Consider the following 12477-nt stretch of genomic DNA (forward strand, 5'->3'; position numbering starts at 1 on the left):
AGTGAAGAACGAAGAACCTAATTGGAATGAGGATGTACTGATTAACATTTATGTCTGAAATTCAGATATTGTCAAGTTTTGATTTGTGTATCTTTACCATAACCAGGATTAAACATGAGGGGGTAAGAAATTTAATTCTGGCAGGTGGCAGAATTAGTAGTCCCTAACTCCTATAAAAGCTGCTGTGTTTCTTTTTAAAAAATCTTCAAACATATTTGGCTTCTGCTCAGTATGCGCATCCTTATTATGTAACATTTTAAAGAATAAAAATGGTTGTAGTGGTACAAGTAAGGTTATAGGTCAGTGTCAGCATACAGTATTTTCTCTTATAAGGCCTGACTTGGTGATTTTGTTTTGTTTTATTTTCTATGACACTTAGGATGATTTTTGGCAACCTCTCAAAGAGAGACAACGATGCTGTGTTTATGATGTTAATGTCATAGGTACCTGTTGGGTACTTATGTTGCATCAGGCTATCTGCTTTGCATATTTTGTCATTAATGCTTATTTTTTTCAGTGACTTCTGAATATCAGCTTCCAAGTACCTATTACTATTAGGACTTGCAGAAGAAGAGATGGCCATTTAGAGAGGTTAAATAACTCATTCGATGTCACACATTCCTCAGAGGCAGAGTTGGGAAACAAATTCAGACATATCTGAATCTAGAGTGTGGGAGCTTTAAAATGCATCCTGCCATGTCTGATAACCTACTCTTAATTTGGTAACAGGACAGTGGCATGGGACTTTAATGAGCTAAAATAAAAAACCTATCTCCCCTTGTGCTTAATCCCTTTGTCTGCTATTTTCATCTCATTAGTCTCATTGGCCAACCTGGAGAACTTGTCATATTCGATGTACATATTTGGAATCTAACATGCCTGGGATTTGCGGACATGCAATGGTGCGTTTTTGTCATCTAGAACTCTTTTAAGGAAGAATTGAAGACTAGGGCGTTGGCATTCATCAGGGCAAACTAAGTAGACCATAAATGATTTTCAGGGCTGGGGTAGACTCCGGAATCTGTTTATGCTACAAAAGTGCCTGAATTGTGGAAGGCTGAGCTTCATCAGAAGTTGTGACATAACGGTTGTGGCACTGGGCCTAGTTCCTATGTTGTTCCTGCCTTGGACAGTCTCAGTGTTATATTTCCTGTCACAATGTTGAGAGGGGAAAAAAAAAATCTTTCTCAGGAGTGAAGTTTTCAACCAAGTATCTGAGTAATAATCCTGACATTTTTCCAACTGGAATGAAAAGCTGACTGAACTCCAAGGGAGTCAGAAGGCAGTTTGAGGGAGGAAGGTTAGAGGAGAGCAGAGAAAGTCATGATTTCTGGAACGGAAAGGGTAGGGACAGGCAAATTAGCATAACTCCACATTCTGATGAAAACCAGCTGAGTGTGTGACCTGGAATGGCGTTCAGGATATGTACAATTAAAATGAATATAATTGAATAATTGAAAGAAGAATGATAGGTAAAATAATATCCAATGAGTGAGCAAAAGGGAACATAGAGCATGTAAAGGGATTAAAAAAAAAAAAAAAAAAAACAACCAAACCAACCAACCAACCAAACAAAAACAACAGAACACCTCAGAAAAGTCCCAAAGTCAGATTTTTCTGAATGATGGCAATGCATCAAATGAGGTAGAAGTTTTCAGTGGCTTATAATACAAAGTTTGTAGGGTTTGAACAGTAACAAATTAAATGTCAGTAGCTTTCCAACACCATGTAACTATTCAACCCAAGATGTCACTTCCTTGGACTAATTTCTATTCACCAGAGAATGTAAATTTCCTGTAATGACACTCAGCAAAGACAGGGTCTGTCCTTCGAAAGATGACACGAGATTTTCATTGTAGCAGGCATTCCAGAGATGCAGACACGTTTCTGTCAACTTCTTTGACTGCGTAGTGACTTGAGGTTCAGGACCACAGTATAACTGAAAGACCAGGCATGCCTTGTCCTGGAGGCTCCAGTACACTTATTTATATCTTAGGGACCCTTTGAAACAGTAGCTACTAATGACTTTCTCCCATTACCCAAAGGGCTTGACCTGGAGGAACAGGGCTAATTTAACAGGAAGTTTTCCAGGGAAATAAGTTTTCTGGGGTCAGTCTTAGTGTGATTCTTTGGCCAACATTATCTTCACTTGTAAGTGAATTTGCAAACAAAGTCATGCATGTGAAATGTTTTCGTGGAGGAAAAAAGCCTATTTTCTTTTTAAGTAAATATCTGTAGCTTGTTCTATAAATAGAATTTATGCTGTTTATGTACTAGAATTTATGTACTAGAAAAATTGGCTAAAATGAGAAAAAAAAAACCTGAATCGCCTATTTATATTTTTAAATTATGTATTGAGACTAGGTAAAGGACTGTATTTGACACTAGGAAGCAATTATCACAATAATCTGGGGAATTTGCCATTTGAAATACACCAAGATATCATAGATGCAACATGTTATGCTCCAAGATAGCTTAAATGTGTGCCAGGTCATCTGGATGATTAAATACATATTTTTCTAAGTTCTCACTCAAAAGCCTAGCACCAGTAAAGGAATTATTAAAAAAGAAAAAATAAAGCACACATACACATGAGAAAAGTAACAGAAGAGAAGGCAATAGTAGACAATGAATTTTGGGAGAGAGAGGATTGAGGACTGAATCTGATTTAGGCCAAGGTGCAACAGAGGATACTGCAGAAAGGGGATTAAATTTCCTCTGCAGAACTCCAGAAAGGAGGCACCGGCCACCTCAGAAGACATGAAAGAAGCATGGCAATGAACATAAAGGGTCTACATATGGAACAGATAGGCTCCCTGGGTCACCTTCCCAACTTGAGCCCCTCAATAACCCTGATTCTTACTCTCTACACCCCTGTCCCCTACCCCACCCCACATCTCCAGGCTAATCTGTAACTTTCACTCATGACTAGAGGTTCAACTTCTTTTGAAATTGGACTAGCATGTCTGATTTTAGGTACCGCAGACCCAGTTGGGGGTAGGGTCAGTTTAAGTGATGAAAATAGGATGAAAGATTGACATTTGCATATTAAACGGTGGGGTAGCCAGCTTGGGACTCTGCTTTCTTGCACTTGCACACTCTCTCTCTCCCTTTCTTATTTTCTCTCTCATTCTCTCATCTATGAGAATGCAGAGAGCCAGAAGGAAACCCCCTTCCACTCCTATACCCAGGTAAAAGCCTGGAGAACTTTTCTCTGAAAAAGCAGAACAGCTCTAAAAGAATAAATAATAATCTTTATTTTTTTTATTTTATTTTTTTTTATTTATTTGACAGAGAGAGATCACAAGTAGACAGAGAGGCAGGCAGAGAGAGGAGGGAAGCAGGCTCCCTGCTGAGCAGAGAGCCCGATGTGGGACTCGATCCCAGGACCCTGAGATCATGACCTGAGCCGAAGGCAGTGGCTTAAACCACTGAGCCACCCAGGCGCCCAAATAATAATCTTTAAATCTTGACATTGGTGGGATCTTCACAAAAAAATGTAGCTTGTCACTCAAGGTTCAACACTTAACAAGACCCACCTTAACACATAGAACTTCTCCTGAGTGTTTTAAATATCTGACTCTTAAACATATAAAAATGGACAAGGAAGGTTGACAGGTAATGGAGGAAAGTCTCTGCCATGAAAGAGAAAAAAACAAAATAATCTGTAAAATGGAACTCTTAGGAAGCAGAGCCATAAAGGAAGCAGAAAATACTTGAAAAAAGGCTCTGTCATAATATTCTTGTAACAAAAACCAAAGATACTGTATCTATGAAGCAAAATAGGATTCTAAAAATAAAGAAGCAATAAAAAGAAAGAGGCTTTGGATGTATAACATTCAAAATAAAAGTTCAGTAGACAGTTGAGTCTATCTCCCTGCAATTAGAATAAAAAGATAAATGGAAAATGGGGTGTGGGGGGGTGGAAATAACTAAGAACATTATAAGACCAATTTTAGAGATTCAACAATTAGTTCTAGAGAGAAACAAAAGATAGAGGGGAGCAAATTATCAAAGAAATTATACAAAGGTAGATTTCACTATTGTTAAAGAAAGGTCTCCATGTTCAAAGAGACTACCACGTGCTCCTAACAATGACCATGAATGAATTTATGAGGAAAAAGATATTACTTATCATACAGCGTTTCTTTTGCTGCAAAGGCTAAAACAATAGTGACTGAAATAAGATGGAAATTTGTCACTCAAATATTAGTCAAAGCACAAGCTGCTTCATGGTATTGCAAACCCAAGCTGCTTTCATCTTTTGCTCTTGCCATCCTTAAAATGTGGTTTCCTCTCTTGGTTTGATGGCTGCTTTAGCTCTCATTGTCACGTCTGTTTATAGCTAGCAGGAAGAAGAGAAAGGGAAAGTGAGGCCATTTGCCAGTTTTTGTTTTGTTTTTTTTTTTGTTTTGTTTTGTTTTGTTTTTCAGGGTCCACTCTAGAGGCTGTATATAATTTCTGCTCATATCTGGTTGGCCCAGAGTTGGTCACATGGTCATCCTGCCCACAAGGGAAGTTGGGAATGATAGTCCTTAGTTTGGGCTGCCCTGTGCCTGGATAAATCTTAGAGCTCAAACTACTGAAGGAAGAACAGAGACTGAAGTTAATTAAGGAGCAACTACAGCCTCTGCCACACCCAGAGATAAAGAAAAGAACTTAGAAACTCACACAGAGAAACAGCAATGATAAGTAATGTGAAGGGTAAAGGTAAATTCTTAACCAGAATATTACTTGGTTACTCATTAGCAGCACTTTAAGCTAGAAAATAATGGAGTGATTCATTTCATGTATAGAAGGGAAAGAATTTTCATCCTATATAAAAAGAAATAAACTAACAATCAGGTATGAGAGTTGGAATAAAGACATTTTCAAACCTGCAAATTCTCAGAAACAAATTCTCTAAGAAATATACTAAAAGCTGTTTCAGCACAGTGATAGAAAAATTAAAAGAAAAAATGTCATAGGATTTAGAAAACAGGAAAATCCAATACAGGAGAATCATGAAGTGAAAGCCCAGCTGAACAGGAGGCCTAGAGAGTAATGAGTCCAGATTGGAGCAAGTCTGAGCATAGGATTTATTTTAAGCTTTAGATGTCTACAACTCAACATAATGGTGTAAAAGGAGTTTTCACTGCCTATGAGAATGGAGAGTTCCTAAGGCTGAGAGAGCCTTGAGCAAGGGAGAGATTTTGTGGGAATGAGACTGGAGATGGAACATGCTTAGGTCCTTCAGGGATCCAGGACTTCAGAGACGGGGATGGGAAGACAACAGCAAGGGAGAAACCTTAGCAGGATTGAGAGAAAAATCTGAAGTAGAAAGGTCTTGTTTGGAAATCTGGAAAAACATACAGGCATGTGAGAACAATAGAACAGTCAGAATTTTGTTTGTGTAGGCAAAGATAGGGCTTGGCTACCTCAAAATTTCCCTCCCATGGAGGGTAGAGTAGAACAGCACATAGTTTTCTATGCCATTCCTTTGAGGGGTGCTGAAAGTAGTGCTGGAGGGTGAATTTATCTAGATGGCTTGGCAAGGCAAGAATTGAAGTCCTTTGTGCTTCAGGGGGACTTCTAAGGCAGGGTCTTAACCAGGAATTACAGCCAGACCACAAAGTATCTCTTAAGATTTAGTCAGCAGGGAATGTGCTGAATTCCCAGGGTGTGTGGCTGCGTTCCCTTGGAACAATTATGGCAGTTACTTTTTTAGAGAGAAACAGACCTGAGCTGAGTTTGAGAGAATTATGTGTGTGTGTTTGTGTGTTTATGAGACTGTGTGTGTGTGTGTGTGTGTGTGTGTGTGTGTGAGTGAGAGAGAGAGAGAGAGAGAGAGAAATGACATTGAGGAATGACATATTGAAAAATGACAGAAATGGGAGGTGTGCTTTAACTTCTTTACCTTTGTATTTCTAGTGCCTGCCATAGTATCTGGACCATAAATATTTGTTAAGGAATGGTAAGGAACACAGAAAAGAGACTAAAGAGAAAGATCTAGAAAGAATACTAAAGATGAGAGAAAATAGTTGGGCAACATATCCAGTTTATGATATTTTCTGATTTTTTAAAAATATTTTGTTTATTTATTTGACAGACAGAGATCACGAGTAGGCAGAGAGGCAGGCAGAGAGAGAGAGGGAGAAACAGGCTCCCTGCTGAGCAGAGAGCCCGATGCAGAGCTTGATCCCAAGACCCTGAGATCATGACCTGAGGTGAAGGCAGAGGCTTAACACTGAGCCACCCAGGCACCCCCTGATTTTGTTATTAACAATGTATTGTGATGTCGCATTTTTACAACATTAGGCATACATGGCAACATTGCTGTTTGATATTTGATCCAAGAACTAGATAAAATAAATCTAGGCTTACCTGGATTCAACTTTTAAGAAGGTGATTTCCCATTCCTGCTGTGTATATGTTAATTAGTTAAGAAAATGTTGTTTCTACTTGAATGTGGATTAATCGTCTGTGAAAAATTACATAAATCATCCTTCATTGGGATTAAGAATGACAATACTAAAAGATGGAAGGAAAAATTTTGTTACAGGTGTGAAACATGGGTCCTAAAACCTAGGATATATGTCAGAAAAATACTGCATATAAAAAGAATAGTATTCTCCTGAAGATTAAAGACACAAAGCAGCGTTAGGATTGTTGATTGAAGTACATGTTTTAACAGTGAGGGTTTGGAGAGAATAGAATTTAAGCTAATAACTCAGTCTAGGCAATGATTTTAATTGTATATGCCAGAAATAGAAAGAAAAATGTTATTACAGGATTTTTCTCTCAGTGGAGACTAAGGAACCCTAAGGATTTTATGAGAAGTCTACTTTACTGAGTGTTTTGTTGTTGTTGTTTTGTCTAAAGAGTCTGCAACTCCAAACCCATTGAGATTTGCTCATCAGTAGTTGTTAAGCCTTCAATGTATTTTGACAATAGAACACAATAATAATTATTGTATTACATGTATTTGTAGCAGCCTCAACTATGATATACAGAAAATGGGGAAGAAAAGCAATCATTTTGTGCACTTTATTAACTCATTCATTATATGAGGTGACACTGGTTATATCAAGATTGTATAATAATAGTCTACTCTAAAGTAGGGTTTTTTTTTTTCCCATAAAACAGCATGAGTGTATCATGCCAGAGTAATATGAATGTGAAAGAATATCCATCATAGAATAATAAAGGAAGGATAAAATCATTTTACAAAATGAGACACAGAATTCATTTGCTCAAGTAGCTGCCAGTTGGTTGTCTGATAAAAGAGCTAATGCTTAAGAGTCAGGCTATAGACCTAGTAGTAATAGTTGAGATGGCATTTCCGTCTTTGTGGGTGGTATGCCACAGGCACTACAGTGTGTATGCAGGAGTGGACTGCTGAATATATCAGCTCTGCCTGCAGTACAGGATTCTAACTCCAACAGCTTCACTGTGCAGGCTTGACTATTCCTAGCACTTTACCTCTCTAGGCTTTAATGAGCCATAGTTTCTTCATCTGTGAAATAAGGGAGTTGGGCAAAATCTTTTCCACTTTGAAAATATTATCCTGCTATGACTTGAACAAAGGAGAGACACAGTTAATAACCACAGCTCTAAGGATTGACTATCTGCTGATCAATTTCACGAACTCAATCTCTACCTAGTAGGGAGTACTGTGGAAAATGCTTACAAATGATCGTGTAGAGGATGTCTGAGAAGGAAAAGGAGACTCAGTGTCACTGACTGCTGGGGACTATTAGAATCTATTGGTTAACTTTGGCAGTGTTGTACTGTGAGGAGGTCATTTAGAAAGCTTTCCCTGGATTAAAAAGCAGGAGGCAGAGGATCTTGCAGCAGAGAAAGCAGAGTGAGGGGATGAGAAGCCAAGTGCAGAGTGTGTGTACGTGTGTGCACATGTATGTGAATGTGTGCATGCGCATTCAGACAGCTCCATTCCTCTGTACATGTGTGCATTCCCCACTGAGAGACAGACATCTAGCTAAGCTGCAGTTCCTTTGCTTTCCCAGTAATGCTTGGCAGAAGTTTTACTTGAATACTAAAAGTTGAAAAAGTTCAGGATTTTTTTTTCTGGTGAAGCATAGATGCAGATAAAAGTTTCCTATTGATTTCAGACCATTGTTACAATTGCAGGATTTTAAAATCCTGGGTTTTAAGAATACACTTTGAAATCTGTCTGTCTTTTAAAAAAATTGTGTCTCTATGTCCTTTCTACTGCATTGGGCAGGTTAAGTGTAAAGTTAAAATGATGATACAGAAAAAATATCTCTTAAAGTAAATTATAACCTGCAACAATGGACTAAGTCAGATGGAAAATTTAACTCCTGAGCAATTAATTGGTCGAAGGTACAGTGAGCTAAAGATTATGCAAGTTTGAAGGAAGAGTTATGGAGTTTGAGTTATTAACACAGATTTTGTATCACATAGATATAGTTTGAATTCTCTCCCTATCCCGTTACCAACTGTTTGACTTTAGACTATTGATGTTTTTAAGCCAAAAATTTCCCATATGAGAAAAGAGGATTATATTTCCTGTCTCATAGTGTTGTGAAAAATGAAAAGATTATATATGGAATGCACTTAACCCAGTACCTGGCACATAATAAGTGGTTGATAAATGGTCATTACAGTCTTTTTTAACACTCGTTCCCATGCAGTAGGTGCTCAAGAAGCATTTGTTTAATGAATGTTTCCTGTAGTCACAGATTAATGAAATAAAAAAGTCATGTTTGTTATTGGCATGGTTAATTGCAACTTCATAAAAATTGTTAGTCCCTTACCAGTCCAGCATAGAACATAGCACCTCATACCTTCTTGTGTTGTGTTTTCTGGGGATACACACACACACCACACCTCATGAAATGGCTTTGAGTTGTAGGAAGGAAAATTATAGGCATACCTCCAAGATTTTGCAGATTTAGTTCCAGATTACTGCAATAAAGTGAATATCACAATCAAGTGAGTCAAATGAGATTTTTGGTTTCCTAGTGCATATAAAAGTTATGTTTACATTATACTGTAGTTTATTAAGAGTACAGTAGCATTATGTCTAAAACAGCAATGTACATACCTTAACTAAACAGTACTTTATTACTTAAAAATGCAAATCATCATCGAAGCCTTTAGGGAGTCACGATCTTTTTGTGAGGGTGTTTGCCTCAGTGTTGATGGCTACTGACTGATGAGGATGGTGGTTGCTGAAGGTTGGGGTGGCTGTGACAATTTCTTAAGATAAAGCAACAATGACATTTTTCATGTCAATTGATTGTTCCTTTCACCAACATTTTTTTTTTTCTCCTCCAGCATGTGATGCTGTTTGATAACATTTACCCACAGCAGAACTTCTTTCTGAATTGGAGTCAATCTTCTCAAACCCTGTTGCTGCTTTATTAACTAAGTGTATGTGATATTCTAAATCCTCTGTTTTCATTTCAACAGTCTTTGCAGCATCTTCGCTAGGAGTAGATTCATCTCAAGAAACCACTTTCTTTGCTCATTCCTAAGAAGCAACTCCTCACCCATGAATGTTTGATCATGAGAATGCCACTGTTCAGTCACATCTTCAGGCTCCGCTCCTAATTCTAGTTCCTTTGCTGTTTCTACCACCTCTGCAGTTACTGCCGCCAGTGAAGTGTTGGACCCTTCCAAGTCATCCATGAGGGTTAGAATCAACTTATTCACTTCCTGTTAATGTTGATATTTTGACCACTTCTTGTGAATCCCAAATGTTCTTAACAGCATCTAAAATGGCGAATCCTTTCCAGAAGGGTTGACTTTGCCCAGATCCGGCAGAAGAATCACTATCTATGGCAGCTATAGCCTTAAGAAATGTATTTCTTAAATAATAAGACTTAAAAGTCAAAATGAATCCTTGATTCCTGGGATGCAGAATGGAGGTTGTGTTAGCAGAGATGAAAACAACATGGATCTTGTGGTACATCTCTACCAGAGCTTTAGGTTCATTGTCAATGAGCAGTAATATTTTGAAAGGAATCTTTTCTTCAGAGCAGTAGTTCTCAACAGTAGGCTTAAAATACTTAGTAAAACATGTTATAAACAGATGTACTGTCATCCAGGCTTTGTTGCTCCATTTCTAGATCACTGGCAGAGTAGATTTAGCATAGTTCTTAAGAATTCTAGGATTTTCAGAATGGTACATGAGCATTGGCTTCAACTTCAAGTCATCAGCTGCGTTGCCCTGAGAGTCAAGTGTCCTATGAAGCGTTGAAGCCAGCATTGACTTCTCCTCTCTAGGTATGAAAAGCCCGTCTTCTTCCAGTATAAGGCTATTTAGTCTACATTGAAAATCTGTTGTTTAGTGTTGCTACCTTCCTTAATTATCTTAGGTGAATCTTCTGGGTAGCTTTGCTGCAGCTCCTCCATCAGCACTTGCAGCTCCTCCATCAGCACTTGCAGCTCCTCCATCAGCACTTGCAGCTCCTCCATCATCAGCACTTGCTGCTTCACTTTGCACTTTTATGTTATGGAGAAGACTTCTTTCCTTAAACCCCATGAGTCAACCCGTGCTAGCTTCCAACTTTTCTCCTGTAGCTGCCTTACCTCTCTCAGCTCTCATAGAATTGAAGGGGGTTAGAGGGTTTGGGCCTTGCTCTGGATTAGGCTTTGGCTTAAGGGGATGCTGTAGCTGGTTTGCTCTATCCAGACCACTAAAATTTTCTTCATATCAGCAGTAAGACTGTTTTGCTTTATCATTCATGTGTTCACTGAAGTAGCACTTTTAATTTCCTTCAAGAACTTTTCTTTTGCATTTATAACTTGGCTAGCTGATGCAAGAGGCCTAGCTTTCAGCCTGCTTTGGCTTTAGACAAGGCTTCCTCATTCAGCTTAATCATTTCTAGCTTCTGATTTAAAGTAAGAAACATGTGACTCCTCCTTTCACTTAAACACTTAGAGGCCATTGTTGAGTTATTAATTGGCCTACTTTCAATATTGTTGTATCTCAGGAAATAGAAGGCCCAAGGAGAGGGAGAAAAATAGGGAAACAGCTGGTCGTGGAATAGTCATAGCACACACAATATTTATCAATTAAGTTTGATGTCTTATATGGCACAGTTGTGGTGCCCCAAAACAATTACAATAGTAATATCAAAGATCACTGATCACAGATACACATAGCAAATATAATAATAATGAAAAAGTTTGAAATAGTATGAGAATTACTAAAGTGTGTCCCAGAGACACAAAGCGAGCATATCTGTTGGGAAAACATTGCTGATAGACTTGCTAGATGCAGGATTGCTACAAACTTTCCATTTGCAAAAAATGCAATATCAGCAAAGCACAAAAGAAACAGAATAATAAAGTGAAGCACAGTAAAATGAGGTTTGCTTCTGCAAGAAGAGCTCAGGGTGTGGAGAGTTTGACAGAGAGCAGGACTAGTGGGAGGTGGACCGTAAGAGAGTGAGGCTTCTCTTAGGTAAGAGAGGGAAGCAGTGGAGGTAGAGGCTTAAGAGAATGTGAACATGACCAGTCACACAACACTAGCTCAAGAACCATTCTTTTTCTTCTTTCTCTCCTTCCTCTTTCCCTTCCATCCCCTTTTTCTTGTCTCCCTCCCTCCCCCATTCCATCTCTTGCCTCGCTTCTCCTTCTCCCCTATCCCCTCCATACCTTTCCTTCTCTCCCTTCCTTCTTCCTTTCCATGACCTTCCATTTTCTTTATGCCTGTTCTCAGCGGGTAATTTTTACTTGGGAAGTGACAAGCCAAACAGTTTGACTATGCCTTATGTTGGGCTAGGTGTTTTGGGGATGTAGGTGTACTTTCGAAATGCTCTCGGGGGCTCCTGGGTGGCTCAGTCGTTAAGTGTCTGCCTTGGGCTCAGGTCATGATCCCAGGATCCTGGGATCCAGCCCCACATCGGGCTCCTTTCTCAGTGGGGAGTCTGCTTCTTCCTCTCCTACTCCCCCTGCTTATGTTCCCTCTCTTGCTGTCTCTCTCTGTGTCAAATAAATAAACAAAATCTTAAAAAACAAAAAACAAAACTGCTTTCTGGGAAACCTCAGGTTTCTACAAGATGCTTCTATAGAGTTTCAAGTTTAATTCAACTAAAAATTATATTTCATTTTTTTAAAAGGTGTAATCAAAACCAAAGTCAAAACTTAAAGCTAAAACAACAGACTGTACAATGTATCTGCCACTTTTTAGCACTTTAGAGACTGTGGAGCATACCAGGTACACAGGGTTTATCTTGTTTTCATGCAGATTTTAAGCTATGGTTCCCTTTGCTTATTTATGCGTATATTTGTTCTCCCTACAAGTGTGTACTTTAGTGGGAAGGAGGGAGCTTTTCTCTGGTCTTTCCTGGAATTCAAGCCTGTACATGTCTGCCCATGTCAAATGATACAAATGAGCTCACTAGTTCAGCACGTGTGTACTGTGCTCCAGTAAATGCCAAGCAGAACTCAGGCACATCTGCTCGCTCATGCTCTTATCATGGCTTATTAGACAATTGTGCAATA

General features: G+C 38.7%; 1 pseudogene; it reads right to left on the reverse strand.

Annotated features, from left to right (window-relative positions):
* Positions 1-9087: 9087 nt before the first annotated feature.
* On the reverse strand, positions 9088-10916 carry LOC111142907 (annotated as a pseudogene).
* Positions 10917-12477: the final 1561 nt, after the last annotated feature.

Source organism: Enhydra lutris, unplaced genomic scaffold, assembly GCF_002288905.1.
Source record: "Enhydra lutris kenyoni isolate GAN:26980312 unplaced genomic scaffold, ASM228890v2 scaffoldscaffold9, whole genome shotgun sequence".
NCBI classification, from domain to species: Eukaryota; Metazoa; Chordata; class Mammalia; order Carnivora; family Mustelidae; genus Enhydra; species Enhydra lutris.